This window comes from Lagenorhynchus albirostris, chromosome 9 (genome assembly GCF_949774975.1).
Source record: "Lagenorhynchus albirostris chromosome 9, mLagAlb1.1, whole genome shotgun sequence".
Lineage (NCBI taxonomy): Eukaryota > Metazoa > Chordata > Mammalia > Artiodactyla > Delphinidae > Lagenorhynchus > Lagenorhynchus albirostris.
In genome coordinates, this window is record NC_083103.1 from 4985930 (window position 1) to 5004252 (window position 18323).

At 51.8% G+C, this 18323-nt stretch overlaps 1 protein-coding gene and 1 long non-coding RNA gene across 9 annotated transcripts in view; one reads left to right on the forward strand and one right to left on the reverse strand.

The window, feature by feature from the left end:
- Nucleotides 1-1468: 1468 nt before the first annotated feature.
- On the reverse strand, nt 1469-10416 carry LOC132525553 (uncharacterized). Of its 2 annotated transcripts, none has more exons than XR_009542294.1 (4): nt 10309-10416; nt 7537-7667; nt 6233-6449; nt 1469-1705 (listed from the first exon to the last, which is right to left on the reverse strand). It is a non-coding gene; the product is annotated as an uncharacterized LOC132525553 (long non-coding RNA). The 2 variants fall into 2 exon arrangements; XR_009542293.1 differs by having other exon boundaries at nt 7537-7836; nt 10309-10408.
- Nucleotides 10417-12539: 2123 nt separating this feature from the next.
- KMT5B (lysine methyltransferase 5B) overlaps nt 12540-18323 on the forward strand; it is a 53740-nt gene continuing 47956 nt past the window's right edge. For 6 of the 7 annotated variants that reach the window (XM_060158360.1, XM_060158362.1, XM_060158368.1 and 3 more), the window contains exon 1: nt 12540-13201. The gene's annotated coding sequence lies outside the window, so the exon portion shown is untranslated. Of the gene's footprint in view, nt 13202-13375; nt 13475-18323 lie in introns of all 7 variants that reach the window. The other variant, XM_060158361.1, reaches the window with a different exon arrangement.

An 18323-nucleotide genomic window follows, 5' to 3' on the forward strand; every position in this document is an offset into this window, starting at 1 on the left:
TTTCCCCAGGACCTGGCACATGGTAGTGTTGGTTGAAACCGAGAATGAGAATCTTCCTGGGAGACAGATTGGCTGAACTTGGGTCAGATGACCACCCCTGGCCATGGGGGCAGAGTCATGCCAGAGATAACCCCTGTGGAGGCTGAGGGCACGGTTCTTATGGATGAGAAGGTCATGGATTGTGTAGAGCCCATGAAAGGTGTCTAATCCAATCCTTACTCTCTTGGCCCCTGTGCTTTCAGCCACCTGCCTGGAAAAGCCACAGAATCCAGCCGTCTGCCTCCTTCATGGAGATGCCAAGTGCTGTTGGAAGCAATCTCATGGTGATGTAGATGGTTCCACCACCAATTCACAATTCCCTTCAGCTGCTTTGAGTAAGGCTTCCCATTTTCCTAAGCTGCTCTCCCCTCCTCCACACGAGGACCTTCTCCACTGTCCTCAAATTGCTCACCTTTTCCTTCACTTACTCTTAGCTGGCAACCTCACCTCCATCTTCACAGAGAAACTGGGTGCCATTAGAACGAACTTCCTATTCTTCTAAGCCCTTGTTCAAAGGCTCGCCTACACACTCCAACTCCGTTCATCCCCTCTGCTCTCCTTTTAACCCTCTCAATCGGGTCGCCACTCCCACCACTCCCCTGAAACTGTGCTTGTCCACATCAGGCTCTCCCTTCCCTGACAAAAACCAAGGCATATTTATAGTGTCCAGATTGTCTTCCTTTGTTTGCGGTCATACCTCTTCCAGCATTTGGCCCATCCTCCTTCTTATAACGATCTCTTCTTGTCACTTCCATGAGGCCACATCTCCTGGGATTCCTCCCACTCCTCTGGAAGCATCTTCTTGGCTTCCACTGTGCACTTGTCTGCCTCTGCCCACCCGTTAAATCTGAACCTTTCTTGGCATTTCGTCCTGAACCCTCTTTTCCGTCTGCGCTCTCCTGCTGAGTCATCGCCTCCATTGCCAAGGCCGTTCTTGGATCATCCACTTTGTACAGAGAGAGAATTGGCCAAGTTAGAGCATATATAGACTCATGGGCAGCGGTGAGTGGTTTGGCTGGCTGCTTAGTGGCCCCGGGAGGAGAAGATTTGGAAGACTGGGGACCAAGGGGTAGAGGCAGGTGGGTGGCTATATGGAGGTATGCATGAATGCAGTGCGAGGATCTTTGTATTGCATATCAACACATCCACCAGCAAACGTCCACACAGAAGAGTCAGCAAACAAGTGGACAGAATGAGCCGCCAGCTGACACCAGCCAGCTTCTCCCAACAGCCACCCTCGCGCTGGTACACTGGGCGCATGAATGGAGCAGCCACGGTGGCAGGGATGGAGGCTGTGTGTGGGCCAACAGCATGTACGCTCACCTACCAAGACTGATCTAGCCACTGCTTCTGCCAAAAGCCTAACCTGCAAGCAGTGATGTTGCTTGTACTGCTCACCGCACGACAGGCCAATAAGTTGAGAGACGAGTTGTTGGGACAAGGAATAGTGACTCTATTTGGAAAGCCGGCAGACCGAGAAGGTGGCGGACTCATGTCCCAAAGAACCATCTTGCCTGAGTTAGAATTCAGGCTTCTTTGATACTAAAAGGGGAGGGGAGTAAAGTCAAACACTTTCCAGTTCTGGTCAGCCTCCGGAGGGGATGTGTTAATTTCTTCCTCCCTGCAGTCCTTCACCGGTAGACCTGGTCAGGATGTTTCCTGTGAGCTAAACAAAGATACTTTAGCTTAATGCTCATCACCTGGGAGGCAGGGTTCCCAGAGATGGGCCATTATGTATAATTTAAGCTTATAGGCAACATCCCTTTAGTGGTTAACTTGGAATAGAATACAAAATGTTCTTCCCTATTACTCTAAGACTAAAACTGGGTCCCTGATGAGGCCTCAAAGAGACCAGCTAGCCGATGACAAGTTGACCACTTTGGACCCCTTCCAACACGAAGGGCCAGGTTTCATCTTGACAAGAATAGGCATATTCTGGGTATGAGTTTGATTCTCTCCCTGCAGAGCCTCAGCTGGCACCACGGCTTACAGGGTGATCCATCAGCACAGGGCCCCCCATACCGTTACATCCAAGGGACTCAGTTTACAACAAAGGACATGCAGCAGTGGTCACATGACCGTGGGATCCACTGGACATATCACACACCAGTGCCCCTCAAGCTGCTGGTGTGGTGGAGCAACACAAGGGCCTGCCGAAGGCACAGCCAAAGAGTCAGGCTGTAGGTGAGAACCTGGTACAGACGGGATACCACCTCCCAGAAGGCAGTCTGTGCTTTAAATCAACGACCTTTCTAAGGAGTTGTGTCCCTTGTAGGAAGAAGACACTAGCTCAGTAACCGAGGAGTGGCCCTGCTTGTCATCACTCCCAGCAACCCACTTAGGGGTTTTGTACCTCCCACTTCCACTACTGTGAGTTCTTCAGGGTCAGAGACTTCCCCAAAGGGGGGAGTTTTCTACCAGGTGACACAGCAAGAGGCCCATTGAACCAGAAGCTATGGCTGCCACCTGGGCACGTCAGGCTCCTTGTGTCCAGAGACCAGCAGATAGGAGAAACCACCACCTTGGCAGGGTGATGGTCAGGAGATAGAGCCACTGTTACATAATGGGCAGGGAGGAATGCACTTGGTATCTAGAAAAACTACTTCTCTTGCTACTCTCTTGCCCAAGTGTACAGCCTTAGCCTGAGAAAATCATGGTGACCAAGGATGAGGGTCTGGGTCACACCGAGACTGGCCCTGCAGAAATAACTGTGGAGACAATAAATATCATCGTGTCCCAAGACCAGCTGCAGTGGCCAGAGCTGTAGTCCACCCATTAAGCTTCTCTCCTAAGTCTCCCCTGGGAAAAGTGATCCACCTGAACCCTGGAGAAGCTGCTCCCTATATGGAGAGGGGTCCAAGCGGTAAAGGGGTAGATTATGGTGTGTGCTCCGTTGCACCACTTGGATCCCCTCCAGGAATGGAAGACATGTTGCCCAGCTGCTGGTGTGCTATTGGCAGGCAGCCCCCTTTAGGGGTGGCCTCAGCTGCCCCACCCAGGCTCACGCTCCAGTGGCATTACGTACATTCACATTGTTGTGCAACCGTCACCACCATCCATCTCCAGAACACTTTTCATCATCCCAAACTGAAACCCTGTCCCCTTTAAACACTCATTGTCCATCCCCCTCCCCCAGCCCCCTGGAAACCACCATTCTACTTTCTGTCTTTATGATTTTCACTACTCTAGGACCTCATATAAGTGGAATCATACAGTATCTGTCTCTTTGTGGCTGACCTATTTTACTTAGCATAATGTCCTCAATGTTCATCTACATTGTAGTGCATGTGAGAATTTCCTGCCTCGTTCAGGTCGAATAATGTTCCACTGTGTGCATGGACCACGTTTTGCTTATGCATTCATCCATCCATGGACACTTGGGTTGCTTCCACCTTTTGGCTGTTGTGAATAATTCTGCTATGAACATGGATGTATGGTATTATTATTTTAATTAAATAAGCAAGCATTTGCAGAATGCCGACCTGAACCAGATACTGGTACCTCTCCCGATAGAGCGTCTTTTCCCTTAAGTTTTACTTCATCGTTGGAAACTCTGTTCCCAGATAAAATGAAGAGGCAGGGCTCAGAAGGGATGGTGGGAGCCAGGGACTCCTGCCTCACCTGACACCAGAGCCCTGTGCCCTGTGCCCACGGCTTTACCTGCATCACCCCCCGGGCAGCCGGTCTTAATTTGGAAACAACTCTGTCCTTTTTCCTTTGCTGCAGTTACTTTTTCTCACTTCCAGGAAGGGTTTTAAACCCTTTTAAACCAATTCTGCTCTTCTTCTCCCTTTCTCTCTTCCCTTCCATTCTTGAAAGTTCCAGTCTAAAAGCCATTAGGTGGGGCTTCCCTGGTGGCGCAGTGGTTAGGAATCCGCCTGCCAATGCAGGGGACACGGGTTCGAGCCCTGGTCCGGGAAGATCCCACGTGCTGTAGAGCAGCTAAGCCTGCGCGCCACAAGTACTGAGCCTGCGCTCTAGAGCCCGTGAGCCACAACTATTGAGCCCGTGAGCCACAACTACTGAGCCCGCGCGCCTGGAGCCCGTGCTCCGCAACAAGAGAAGCCACAGCAATGAGAAGCCCGTGCACCGCAACAAAGAGTAGCCCCCGCTCGCCGCAACTACTGAAAGCCCGCGCACAGCAACAAAGACCCAACGCAGCCAAAAAGTAATTAAAATTTTAGAAAATAATAAATAAATAAAAGCCTTGAGGTGAGTTAAGGTGGGTGCCCACCTGCACGAGGGGAGCCACAGCAGAGGGTGTCTGCACAGGAGGGCAGCAGGTCCAGTGTGTAAGGAGGATGCCCATATCAGGAAGGGTCCACCGTGGGGTGTTGGAGCCCGAGCGGGGTGATGGGGGCAACCGTGCAGGGGGAGTGGAAGGGTGGCCCAGCACAAGGGGTCAGAGTTGAGAGAGGTGGGCGTCCACATAGAGGGGTGGTCTGGCATGGAGTAGGGGTGCCTGAGCAGGCAGAGGAGATCGTTCACTGGGGGGCAGCTGGCAGGTGCTACACAAGGCCATTACCTAGGGGGGGTTGTAGGTAATAATGAGAAATAAGTAAATGTATTAACTATAGCGGAGCCATGTTTTCAACTGTTGGTGAAGGGAGTTACAAAGGTGGAAAGGAAGAAAACCATCAATAACTTGAAACCGTGATGTTGGGTTGGAATTGGATTGAGATCTGTGTGGATTGAGATAGGTACAGAAATATAGATGTAACCGTGTGTGGGCATACACATACACATACAAACATGTGTGTATACTATATACACTTATACGTGTACACACACACCCACACACACATTCTCTGGCTCGATCCACTGAGAGGCTCTGAGCACACCAGGCACCCAGAGCTTGGCTCCCCTTAAAGGAAACAGAGCTCCCTGGAGAAAGGATTGATCCCAGGCTGGGGCTCACACAGCAATGGAGACCGATAGAAAGAGACAAAAGTGAGTTGGAAAGGTTCCCACTGGTCCAATCTGGGGCAATTCGGGTACCAAAATAAATAGTGACACAGTGGGTTGAATCGTGTCCCCCAGAAAGATGTGTCTGCATCTTAGCCCCTGGAGCCTGAGAATGTGACCTTATTTGGAAAAAGGGTCTTAGCAGATGTAATTTTTTTTTGGCTGCATTGCGTCTTCATTGCTGCACACAGGCTTTCTCTAGTTGTGGCGAGCAGGGGGTACTCTTCATCGTGGTGCACAGGCTTCAGTAGCTGTGGCTCATGGGCTCAGTAGTTGTGGCTCGCAGGCTCTAGAGAGCAGGCTCAGTAGTTGTGGCGCACAGGCTTAGTTGCTCCATGGCATGTGGGATCTTCCCGGACTAGGGCTCAAACCTGCATCCCCTGCATTGGCAGGCGGATTCTTAACCACTGCACCACCAGGGAAGTCCTGCAGATGTAATTTTAAGTTAAGGATCTCTGGATGAGATCATTCTGGATTACCTGGGTGGGTCCTAAATCCAATGAAAGGTGTCGTAAGAGAAAGGCGGGGTGGGGGGCAGTAGTTCCCTGGTGGTCCGTTGGTTAGGGCTCGGCGCTTTCTCTGCCATGGCCCGGGTTCAATCCCTGGTCAGGGAACTAAGATTCCACAAGTGGGGTGAGGGCTGTGGGAAGACGGAGGCAGAGGCTGGAGGGGTGCGGCCACAAGCCAAGGAACGCCTGGAAATCCCAGAGTTGGAAGAGGCAGGAAGGATCCTCCCCTGGAACCTCTGGAGGGAGCATGACACTGCCCACACCTTGATTTTGGACTTCTGACCTCCAGATTGTGAGAGAATAATTTTCTGTTGTTTTAAGCCGCAGGAAACTAATAGAAGTGAGAAGACGGTCACCTCCCTCTGGGCCGAGCCCTTTCTGGGTTGAATGACTCTTCTCTGCTTGGTTTAAAACCCTTTGTAACGAGAGGTACCCTGTGAAGAGCCTGTGCTGGGATCAGGCTGGAACGAGGTCCCTACAGCCAGGTCTCTCTTCAGAGGCTCAGAGGCAGGATGCGGCGGGGGCGGGTGGCTTGGACCAGCGTGTTACTGTGGCCGCCTGTGGTGCAAGTCGTGTGGGAGGACCTGTGCCTATCCTGCTCCAACACTCCGGGGACTCGCTTGCCCTTCCCACCCTCTGGATGCATCTACACGTCCACCCGGACTTCTCCTGGAAACCTCCGTCTCTCCAGCAAGTTCTCACCGGTCCCCGAAACTCACCGCCCCAAACTGGGCTCCGCTGTATTCCGCGGGTGACGGAATGTCCAGTCTCCTGAAGGCCTGCACTGAGGCCTGGGCACTGCAGGGAGCAAGGCCTGGGGGCCGTGGGGACAAAGGAAATGAAGATTCTGCGTCTTTGGCGCTCACCCTTTCAGCTGCTCGTGGAGGGGGGCTTGTCACATTTCTTCCATTCTTTGATTAAAGAGCAGGAACAACCCTAAGGAGAGACAGTTGAAGCCCCTTGTTTCCCCCTTGGTGAGCTAGCTCCCTCTGCCATCCTAAGGCCTTCTTGAACCTCTAGGGGCCCCCAACTCTGAAGCCAGGGTCAGGGCCCCAGACACCTTCTCTGCCTGGCCACCCAGAATGCTCTGGCCGGAAATCATCTCTACCTTTGACTCAGGGAACAGCACCCCCAGGAATTTGCCAGGGGACAAGCCAATAGCCCAAAGTGTACCTATGAGGTATGACAAGGGAATCATGGATGTGATGGAGCCAAGAGCCGACCCCATGTGCAACTCATATATCTTGGCTTGAGCAGACCAAAGTTGAACTAAATTTGGCTGGAGGGGGCTTCCCTGGTGGCGCAGTGGTTGAGAGTCCGCCTGCCGATGCAGGGGACATGGGTTCGTGCCCTGGTCTGGGAAGATCCCACATGCCGCAGAGTGGCTGGGCCCGTGAACCATGGCTGCTGAGCCTGTGCGTCCGGAGCCTGTATTCCGCGATGGGAGAGGCCACAACAGTGAGAGGCCCATGTACCACAAAAAAAAAAAAAAAAAAAAAAATTGGCTGGAGGGTCCCCGTTTGGTGCAGGTCAGAAGGCGTCTGGGGGATGGCCCAAGGGCCTGCAGCAGGGAAACTCACCTGGTGGTAGAAACTTCCATCAAGTCTATTAGAAGCAAGGGCAGCACCCCCATCCCTTCAAGCATCAGTTAGCAATAGCGAGGTCTAACAGTGCCAGACGGCTGAGCAAGAATCTTCAGGTCCCTCACCTGCACGTTGAACCTGGAGCGTGCACTCCTCTGAAGCTGGGTCACTCCCAGAAGCAATGTCTGGGGAACGGCCGAGGAAACACTATTTTGCAAAATTTACTCAACCACAGGACAAGTCATGGAAAAATTGGAGAGGTCTCCCTTGAGCAGTAGCCCAGTTCAATTCGCTTTTTTTTTTTTCCAGATTGTTCCTCTTTTGTTTGAGTGTATAATTTACATTCAGTAATTTGTACAGAACTTAGACTTAAACTGTACATACCCAGGCAACCAGCCCCAGATATAGGATGTTTCCACGACACCAGAAAGGGTCCCTACCTGGTCAATCCCACCTGCCCGGAGGCAAATGATGCTTCAGATTTCTATCCCCATAGATCAGTTTCTTTCTCTTCTAGGACATCGTATGCTTGGAATCAAGCAATTTGTACTCTAGCTTCTGGCTTCTTTAACTGCAACGTAATGGTTTTGAAACTCATCCATGTGTAGCTCATTCATTATTATTTCTGAGTAGGATTTCATTGCGTGGATAGACCACACTTTGTCTATCCATTCTTTTGCTGGTTAGCATTTGCATTGTTTCCAGTTTGGGGCTATTATAGATAAAGCTGTCATAAATATCTTTGGAGAGAGAGAGAAGGGGGGTGAGGGGGAGGGAGAGGAACACAGATTATAACTATGTAACAAAATAAGAGCCCATAAGTCCATACTGATGTAAATATATTAATACTTTGAAAGTTTGATGAGAAATCGAACGTGTACATCCTCCCGAAGTTCCTCTCCATGGAACACTTACTTCTTACAAAGGGAAAACGAGTGACTTGCCAGTGGAGAAGCCTGGCACACGCTCCTTAAGGGACCCAAGTGAATATCATTGGTTATGGGTCAAATTGAAATCCCTTGCCACCTGAGAGGATGCAGTGAGAAAAACACAGCCTTGCTGCTGTGACGTTCCTGCCGAAGGTACCTGACCTTAATCTAATGACGGAGAACTATCAGAAAAAAACTAAACTGAGGGACGTACTACAAAATAATTGCTCTGTAACCTTCAGGATTGCCCAAGTCATGCAATTAAAGGGAAGGGTGAGGAACTGCTCCAGAGTGAAGGAAGCTGAACCCCCAACAACCACGGTAACTTGGGGCTCCGGACAAGCTCCCTTGCTATAAGGGACATTACTAGGGTCATTGGGAAAACTTGACTATGGTGTGAAGATGAAATCTTGGCATCCACCCACCAACGTTAATTTCTCGATTTCGATCCTAGTTACCTGGTTTTGTCAGAGGAAATCTCAGCTGCCTGGAAACACACCCTACTCTGCTCAGAAGTCCGGGAGCATCTCGGCAACAGCTCACAGTTAGGAAAATAAAATTCTTTGCGCTATACTTGGAACCTCCCTGTGAGTTTGAAATTATTGACTGATAATAAGAGTAAGCTTTCCCCGCCCTTGAGGAAACCAGTTTTTCAGCTGTCATTGGTCCTCTCTGTGTTTATTCCAGGTGTGTCTGAAAGGACAGGGGTGGCTATGGCTGGGCTCCTTTTTGGTGGTGGGAACCCGACAGAGTACCACCCCTCAGGGGCACAGGGCTCTTCCCGGGGCCCAAGGGGTTGCCCCAGGCAGATACAAAGCCCAGGGCAGCCCTGAGCTTGAAAGGCAGGGAAGTTTGCGCACTTGCGGGGGTGGGTGGCGGAGAAAACTCCTCGACGTGAGCTTGAGCCCCAGAAAGAGGAGAGTGGTTAAAAACCTGCTTACACCTCCTTTTATCCCTGCAGCAGTCCTGGAAGGTTAGCATTAGTCTTCATGGATTAAGCCTCTGTACCAGTTCTCCAGGCATTGTTCTGAATGCTGAGTATAGAACAGTGAACAAGGCAGACAAAGCCCCCTGCCCTCAAGGAACTTACAGCCTGGAAGAGATGCAGTCAGTACATGCAATGAATAAGTAAAAGATACAGGATGCTAGATGGTGATGTGTACTAAGGAGAAAACAAAATAAACAAACAAAACACACAGGACATTAAGGGAGAATAAAAGCTAGGTATTGGACCTGAGCAATGGGAAGAATATCTCTCTGAGAGGTGGAAGTGTGTGTGTGTGTGTGTGTGTGTGTGTGTGTGTGTGTGTTTGTGTTTTCAATTTTAGCCTTGCTATATTTGAAATGCCTATTAAACACCTAAGCGTGGTGTCAGAAGTTCAGAGACATGCAGGCCGTAGATGGGATTTTGGGCATCTTCAGTACATAAGCGATTTTAAAGCTACGAATGAGACTACTTAGGCAGGTCCAAGGACCGGCACCTTTGCACAGTTGAGGGGTTGGTGTGTAGACAGGCTGCATCATTTGCCCCAAATCACGTGGCTGGTGAGTTGTGGAACTGGGATTCAAACCCAGGTCAGACTCACGCCAAGCCCCTATTCACAGCTGCCATAAAGTTGGCTGCTGTTTCTTCTGTTGACTTGGTCTTGGGCAGGTCACTCGACCTTTCCTCATCTATCAAGGGAGGGGTGGGCAGTGGAAGGGCAAGGATGGTGCAGCGGGCGTAGCAGTGCTCAGGCAGGTGGTGCGGGAGCCGCAGCCAACCAGACAGGTCCCCGGCACCATCCTGGGTATGTCCCCGTCCCTCTTCCCCCGCCTCCTACTCGGGCACCTGCTTTCATCAGAACAGCTCTGCCTTCAGGTCAGGGGTGGGGGACGGAGTGTGGGGGAGACACGAGTGCAGAGTCTGAAAGCCAAGATATCACTTAACAATGAGAAGCCACGCGCCACCCAGTCTGGAATTCTGGGCTCAGCAAGACCTGTGGGCCAGCCCGCTGTGGGCACAGGATTCCAGCAAGTAAATCCCTGCCAGCCAGCTGCTGGGTGAACCTGGTATTTGGAGAAGGGGAGTTGGAGAGTGATGCAGGGTTGGTGGGATCAGGCTAGGTCTCTGAGGTGCCCCTGGGCCCTACTGGGGGGACTGGAAGAGACTCTGTGGCCTCAGCCCACACCCTGGCAAGGGTGTGGCTCCCAGGTCAGCTCCGGGCTGGGCTGGCACTCCTGGCACTTCCGGGGCTGGCCTGGGCCCCTTCCGCCAACTCAGTCTTTCTTTAGAGTCGTCACCTTTCCTTCTGTCCGGGATTGGTGGGGTCCCACGGCCTCTGTGGCTTAGCACCTCCACTTGGGGCATCCAGCGGCTTCCCAGTGTAAACGCCAATGGCTCCTGTCACGTGGGGGCTGGGCAGGTGCCTGGCCACACTACTTCCTGTCCCCCATCCCCCCTCCTCTGCCAGCTGGCAGGAGGAGGCCTCCAGCTGGCCACACTCCCTGTGGGGAAGTCGAATTTCCAGTCTCCCCCAGGAGGGCCGCTCTGGGCTGTGGCCTCTTCCCAGCTCAGCCTTGGCCTCCCTTCAGCGTGGCCCCATCTAGGTCCTGAGCTCCAGCTCGGCTCTGCAGAGAGCTCCGGCCACCCTGGGCCTCTCAGCTGAGGCTGGAGGAGCAGCAGTGCAGGGGGCATGGGGGAGGGACAGAACCAGAACCGGGGAGCCAGGGGAACCTGTGTCTGGGTTCGCCCATCTGCCTCCCCTGCCCTTCCCCAGCCTGCTCCCTTGCACCCAGAATGCTTGGCCTGGTACTGGGCACTTAGGGCTAGTGAGTGGGAGTGCCAATGTCTTGGGAGTCTGGGGGCTTTTCAGAGTCAGGGTTTGGATGTCAGCCTCAGGGGTCACTGTCAGGGTGGACTCTGGAAAGCTTGGAGGGGGGAAGACATTGACGTTTGGGGCTGTGAAGGGCTGCCCGGGCATGGCTGGACTTGGGGCCTAGGCACCGAGACCCAGGGGCATCCACACAGGGCTGTGGTGCCCACTGTGCTCTCCTCCCTTGGGCATCCAGTGAGGAAACAGGGTGGCAAAGGCAGTCTCAGTGGGATGCAATTTGAGTATTTAGAGCCAAACACTATGAAAATCTTGGAAAGAAAGTTTAGCGATAAATCAGAAGCGAATAAAACCAAAGCAATCATTCGTTACTTGTGCTTGCAGAGAGGAACGTGGCAAGGCAATTTCTGATGTCACAGATGACCCGGAAGCTTTTAAAGAGCAGAGGGTGCAGGGCCACGTGCCTGCACCTGCTTTACCGGAAGGGTGGTGAAGGCTCTGCACCCCCAAACCCACCAACCCCACCAGGTGGGCTTCCCCAGGGGGGAGGGGGAGGGCAACGGGAGGAGCTCTGTTTTGTAAGATCTAGACCTCCCTTCACCTCTTGTTAGATACATGCCCTCAGCAAATCACTGGGCCTCAGTTTCCCATCTGTGGAAGGGGTAACAAGCATCATGTCTGCCACCCAAGGTCAAGGAGGAGGGAAAATGGGGTAAGCGCTTGTGTTGGTGGTCGGTGTTCATTGGACCACAGACCTTGTGGTCATCCACACTCTCCAATGAAGCATACTTTCTGGTGTGCCTACTCTGTGCCAGGCCCTGGGGATGGCAGGAACCCATGGCAGACGTGGGTCTCTTCCCGGAACCGAAGTACGGGCCTGTGCTGCCCGCCTCCTCTTTGCATGACCACGCTGGACCTCCGGAAGCCTCAGGCTGTTTACCACCCCTCCCCCACCCAGCCCCCAGGGCCTTTGCACTTGTTGGGCTCACCTTTCCTAACCACTCCCTTTTCCACTCTTCCGGTTGGGGGAGACCTTTAGGCATCTGCCCAGCTTGTGGTCACCTCAACTTCTTGACGTCTGAGCTTTTGACCAGAGTACTGGATAAGGGCTCTGGCTCAAGCCCTGACTGGCTGTCTTAGAGGTCACCTAACCTCTCTGTGCCTCAGCTTCCCTTCGTATAAAATGGGGAAAACGGTCCCCACCTCCTGGGGGTCGTTGTAAGGAGTAAACGAGATAGGGCACCAAAGCTTGAGGACGGTGCCTGGTATCCAGTAAAGGCTGTCATACATGTTACTCTCATCGTTATTTTGTAGTCATTATCATCAACTGCAGGATCCAAAGGGCGAGGCTTCGCACTCTCCCAGCAGGGCAGCACCCGGCCCGTGTGAGCCTCTGGGCAACTTCCCCACCAGGCTAAAGCTCCTGGAGGGAGCTGCATTCTTGGTACCGGCACTGCCCAACTAGAGCGAGAAGCTGAAAAACCTGTTTCTCGGAAAGCCCGGCACACAGTAGGTGCTCAAGAGATAGCCGGTTGACACTAGGAAGCCAGTGGCCCGATTAATGCAGGCTCACTCCCCCTCCCTCCCTCCCTCCCACACTAAGCGGTGTAACGCTCAGGCTGCCCACATGGTCTTTAAGGGTGTATCTGCTTCCAGTGACACCCATTCCCACAACAAAGAGGCTCGCCTCCGTGGGGCCACCTCCCCTAGGCGCACCCGGGAGGCGCCGTGGGCGAGGAGCCTGCCCATTCCCCAGGGCTGTCCCCGGTGGGTGCAGCTGCGCCAGGGACCGAGTGTCGAAGGCGGCCTCGCGGGGCCCGGGTACGTAGGGAAGCTTGAGATCCGGGTGGCGCCCCAGGGACGCGCGGCGGCACCGCCTCCAGCCGCAATTTAAAGGGCAGCGAGGAGCGGAGGGATCCCTGCCGACTGCTCACCACGGATCCCTCCGCCGCGAGCGAAGCGAAGCAACGACTCACCCTCGTCCCCTCAAAATTCGCTTTTTGTTCCTCCGCCGCGGGAGCACCCGGCGGGGAACTCATTTCTTTCTCGGGTTTCTCCGCCTCCCCCCACCCCTGGTCCCGTAAAAGCAACAGAGGCGTCCAGAGCGGTACGAGCCGAAGTGGTGTCCCTCCGCCTGGCCGCGGGAACTCCTTTTCGTGTCCTTCCACCGTTCCCGGGCGGCGTCCGAGCGGCTCACCGGGGGCGGCGACGCGTCTGCGGCGCGGGCGGTGAGGCTCCGGGGCTATGAGGTGAGGGCGCCCAGGCACCGGAGGCGGCACGCGCGGCGCCAGGACTCAGAACGCGGAGCCCCCAGGCCAGCGGCTGCCTTTTGCACCCCGAGGCCGCGCGAGAGGAGAGGCGAGGTGAGGCCCGTGGCGCGGGGGCGCGGGGGCGCGGTGGGGGCGGGGGGCTCCGGCCGCGGCTGGGACTCATTTCCCGACAGCGGATGGAGCGGGCGGTGCTGCGGCTGGGGCCGCCATCTTGGATTTTACTCTCCATTTTTCTCTGGAATTATTTTTGGTGATTAATATTCTTAGGGGACGGGGAAGTGTCGCCGGGCAGCGCGGGCCCCTCAGTGCAACGGCGGGGCGGCGGGGCCTCGACGCGCCCCAAGGAGGAGCGGGCAGCGCCCGGCGGTGAGCGGGGGGCGGGCGCCGGTGCGGGGGGCGCAGGGGCGGCGGGCTGGGGGCGGGCCGGCGGGAGCGGGGGCGCCGGGCCGGGTGGGGGCCAGGGCCGGGGCCTCGGGGGTGGAGGGACGGCCGGGGGAGGGGCGCGGCGGCGGCGGCGGCGGCGGCGGCGGCTGGGGGGCGCGGGCCCTGCAGTGGGCGCCGCCGCCGGAAGGGAGCGGTAGCGGCCGCCGGGCAGCGCCGGGCCGGCCCGCGGCCGCACGAGGGGAGCAGCCCCGCCGCTCGCGATTGGGGGACTCTGTTTTCCCTTTTCTCCAATGGGCAGCCGTGAATGGTCTCGCCCAATCTGCTCCCTCTGCCGCGCTCAACTTTGGGTTGTTTTTGTTTGGGCTCGAGCCTCCTTTCAGATTTCCTCCCGGGCCCGTCCTCCGCCCCGCTCCGTCCCTCCCCTGACAGCGGCTCCGGCTCCTGGCCGGGGCTTGCCTCCCGGGCCCCCTAAGTTGGCCGGCGTCTCGGGTCCCGAGAAAAGGCGTCGGTCCTCCCAGAGTGACTCGATTCTTTTCACATATCCAAAGGTGATGTATCAGCGTCACCCCTACCTATGAGAGTGGGGGAAACGTTGACAAGATGACAACTCGACCCAACTTGCTGGAATGGTAGAGAAGCACGTTGGACCCAGAGAAACTCACTCCCTCTCTGTTTGGGGTTATTTGACCCCGTGTTAGAGCTCTTTTACTTCCGACCCATTGACTGGGGGAACTTTAAGAATACTGAGGGGGTAGAACATGTGTTCTTCGAAGTTAATTTTTCAGAACTTGCCGTATGAAATTCACCCTGGGGGGAAAAGTCTTATCTAGAGTGGTAGGCAGAACTGATTGGTTGTGATTGCGCTTCTTTTCATCAGGACCTTTTTAGATTTAAACCATTTTGATATAAAGTATAGTTGAACGTGGCTTTATAGGGTCATCAGAGGAAACAGTTGCTAGCTGAAGCTTTTCTTCCTTTAATATTAAGAACACGGCTATAACTGCTGATGATTAGTCATAAAAGCGTAAATATTTTGAAAAGGGAGGGGGCAATCAGTTTAGCCTGAAATAATCGCAGATAATTTGTGCATACTGGGAAGTTTACTTAAAGAGTTACTTACTATAGGTACAAGTTTGTAGCCGAATGTTTAGCAACTTCCACCACAGGTGTGGGCCCGTCATCTAAGCATTCTCCTCTTCCTTTCCAAACCCGGGCCCCAGTGGTTTCCCCTGCCTGGTGCCTTTTGCTCGCACCCTGCCCGGCATTCCTGCATCCCCTCCCCCGGATTGATACTCGCCTTCAGGAAGGCCCAGTGAGAGTGCTACCTCCTGGATAAATCTTCACACCCCTTGCAGACCTCTTACAACACAAGGGCAGGGGCTGACCCACTCAGGAGAAGACACACTTCTGCTTTGTTCCCTGAGCAGTTGTTACATTGTATCATATTTGGTTGTTGACCTTCCCCTCAGCTTTCTTGTGAGCTTGTTATTTATCTCCTCTGCTCAGAGCAGGTACAGAGTAGGTGCTCAGTAGACACTGGATGAAAAATGCTAATTAATAGAGCTTGGTGATTTATACTTAGTTTTTCTTTTTTTTTTAATATTTATTTATTTATTTGGTTTTGCTGGGTCTTAGTTGCAGCAGGTGGGCTCCTTAGTTGAGGCATGTGAACTCTTAGTTGTGGCGTGCACGTGGGATCTAGTTCCCTGACCAGGGATCGACCCGCAGCCCCCTGCATTGAGAGCGTGGAATCTTAACCACTGTGCCACCAGGAAAGTCCCTATATATAGTTTTTCAAAATATGTTCATTCTATTGTTATTGAAAACGTTGTTGTCATTGACACAACAACTTAGTTTGGGTGTGAAAAGAATAATGGGGATACTTACTCTTTAAGAGGAGAGTAGAGTAAGGCTTAATTTTTTATTAGCCCATAAACTTTGAAACCACACTCAAAGTCATTTCCACGTGCCCTCTTGCGATGTTTTCATTTGTCTTCACAGACACACTGAAGTGCTTATGTCTTGAATGCTCCATACCTGAACCAAATACCAGTGGGCAAAATGGGGGGAGGGGAGGATAGGGGTATAGCAGAATATGCATGTGAAGGAAGTGGTAGCAGGTTGTGTGTCTTTGAGCTTAGAGTTTTGTGGGTGGAGCATGTTGGTTTATAAATTTTCCCTTGGGTCATCTGTATCTGGGATTGAATCTGATTTTTCTTTGAGTGTCAATTTGTGGGCTTATAGGACATGAGCTTGTGGCCTGGTTGTGTTGCAAAGTCATTTGTGTGTGAAGCATCTGAGCAGCTCCCTGTCCACAGGAATGCCCTTCCCACGGCTTATGAGAGCAAATCCTTTCAGATGAATGATGTCAGTTCCATTATTTTCTATTTTTGCCTGCTATATATGAGCTCTACTTTCTCTCCACTCACAAACTCCTTCCCCTTCATGGGCAAGAGTTACACGACTGTGTCAGCCCTAGAACACTAATTGCTGAGTTTTCCACACAGTGTTAAAGATAGGGACCATGTGTCCTTGTTCCAGTATGACACACTGTTGGTTCCATAGATACACTGAGTAAATGCAGGAGGAGAGCTTAGGATAGTATCTCAGATAGAGCTCTATGCAATATGATTTTTTTTTTTTTTTTTTTGCGGTACGCGGGCCTCTCACTGTCGTGGCCTCTCCCGTTGCGGAGCCGCGCAGGCTCAGCGGCCATGGCTCACGGGCCCAGCTGCTCCGCGGCATGTGGGATCTTCCCGGACCAGGGCACGAACCCGTGTCCCCTGCATCGGCAGGCGGACTCTCAACCACTGCGCCACCAGGGAAGCCCGCAATAGAAGTTTTATGTGTAAGATGTAACTTAATTTTTTAGCCTGATTTTTAGATACTTTTTATTTTGGGAAAAGTATTTTACTGATGTGTCTTGGTGTAGGAAATGGTTTTAATTGCAATAAAAAGCACAAACTTAAATTTATTACAGGATAAAACTAGCCAATGCACTTTAAATTTCAAGTATTGGGGAGTTCTAACCATTAGAACACAGTGATTTGAAAAGTAATTGTTTTCTTGGACAGACTGTCAACTCTGAAATCTTTGAATTGAATCCTGTGGTTTTAAATGTTTCATTTAACAAGCTGAATGGGGAAGGGTCCTAGCGAGCAAATCAGGGGAACCCGGGTCTTAGGAAGGTTTCACAACTTCCTTTAAATTCTTTCTACCAACTCTACATTCCGCCCCCCCCAAAAAAAAACCTTCTACAAATCTGTTTTTACTTTAGTTCTTACAATAATCCCTTTTCTTCCCTGTAATTTGGTGTTTCCTAGAAGATTAGAAGTGCTGGTTGAGAGGAAACATCATGCCTGACCAATATCTAACCCTGTGTTTTTCTATTAATGTGATTGGAGTTTGTCCTAGTCAGATTACAGAAAGTCTAAGTAAGTTTTCACTTACAGTTATATCTTATTTTATTCAACAGACACATCCCCAAATTTTATGCACACCTTATTTTACATGCATTACAGGATTTTGCTATTTTAAAGGTGTGGAATAGAGAGAATCCATCTGTGCATGACAGACTCATCACCTTATTGTTGTAAATCAGCATTTATGTCTAGCTAAAAAAAAAAAACAAAACACTTTCCTTTTGATCCCCATATTGCTCATAGGCAGTAAGTTAGAGTGGATATATTATCTTTACATAGTTGGTGATGGAACCAGAACCATTTGCATTAATTCTAAAATATTGTCACAAAAGGGAAAAAATAAAGTCACTGATTTCCGTAGTCATTTATACTATAAATTATGCCTTGCTTCATGATTTTCCTTCCATCAGATTAAAGGGTTCCTAGGACCACTGGACCACTTTGGTCACTTGCTGCCTCTGGCTCCCACGTCTGCCAGCCAGATTTGAAGCTGGCTGGTATCTGTGTGAGACAGAGTCAAACACTGCACCATCTTCTAAGGTTGATTATAATTAGAACTACAGTTGTACGTATAGTTCTGGGGCTGGATGAAGGTCCGCTGGAGTAAGAATCAGTACCTGTGTTCCAGTCTGCTCCACCATATTTGTGTAACACACTGACAGGGCCAAGCCTTAGTTTCTTCATCTGTAAAATAGCTAAACATTAATCTCTGAGATCACTTCCAATTCTAAATTATACTTTGTCTTTTACACTTGATCGCCACCCATTTTCTCACTTCTAAGAGCGACTTTAATCATATTTTGCCATCTCTGCAGTTGGTTTACATAGTTCATCTGTATATTCCATGTAGTCTTTTCTCCTGGTTTTGAAATATTAAGTTGATGATACAGCTTACATTCATTTGGGTTTTAGAATTTGGAGACTAGGGTCCCAGAAGCCTAATTCTTAAGGTCTATATGGTTCCCACATCTCTGTGGCTCCTATCAGTTGCATTTCTGCAAAATGTCTTATTTTCTGTATTATAAGAGTACACAGAAGTTAAGTGGAGCTAGGAAGCATTCCCCAGTGATAAGCCTGTTTGTTTGTGGGTGATGCACATGTGACTCAAATATTGAAGTAAACCCCAGACTTAGGCCTGAATGCTAGGGTTCTAGACTCAGCCTTACAACTTAAAGCAGTTTGACTTCAGGAAGGCAACTCCATTCTGAGCTTTAGCCATCTCATTTGTAGTGGTGATACCTGTCTCGCCTCCCTCATAGGGTTGCCAGGCTGGTGAACCCTCAGTCGTGTGTTAGGGTGCAACAGACACCTAACTTGCACATCTTTATAGGAACGCCGGGTCAGTACATCTCTCGTGACACTAGGATTGCCTCTCAGCTTTAAGGCAAAAGATCCCTTCAGTGAAGGGT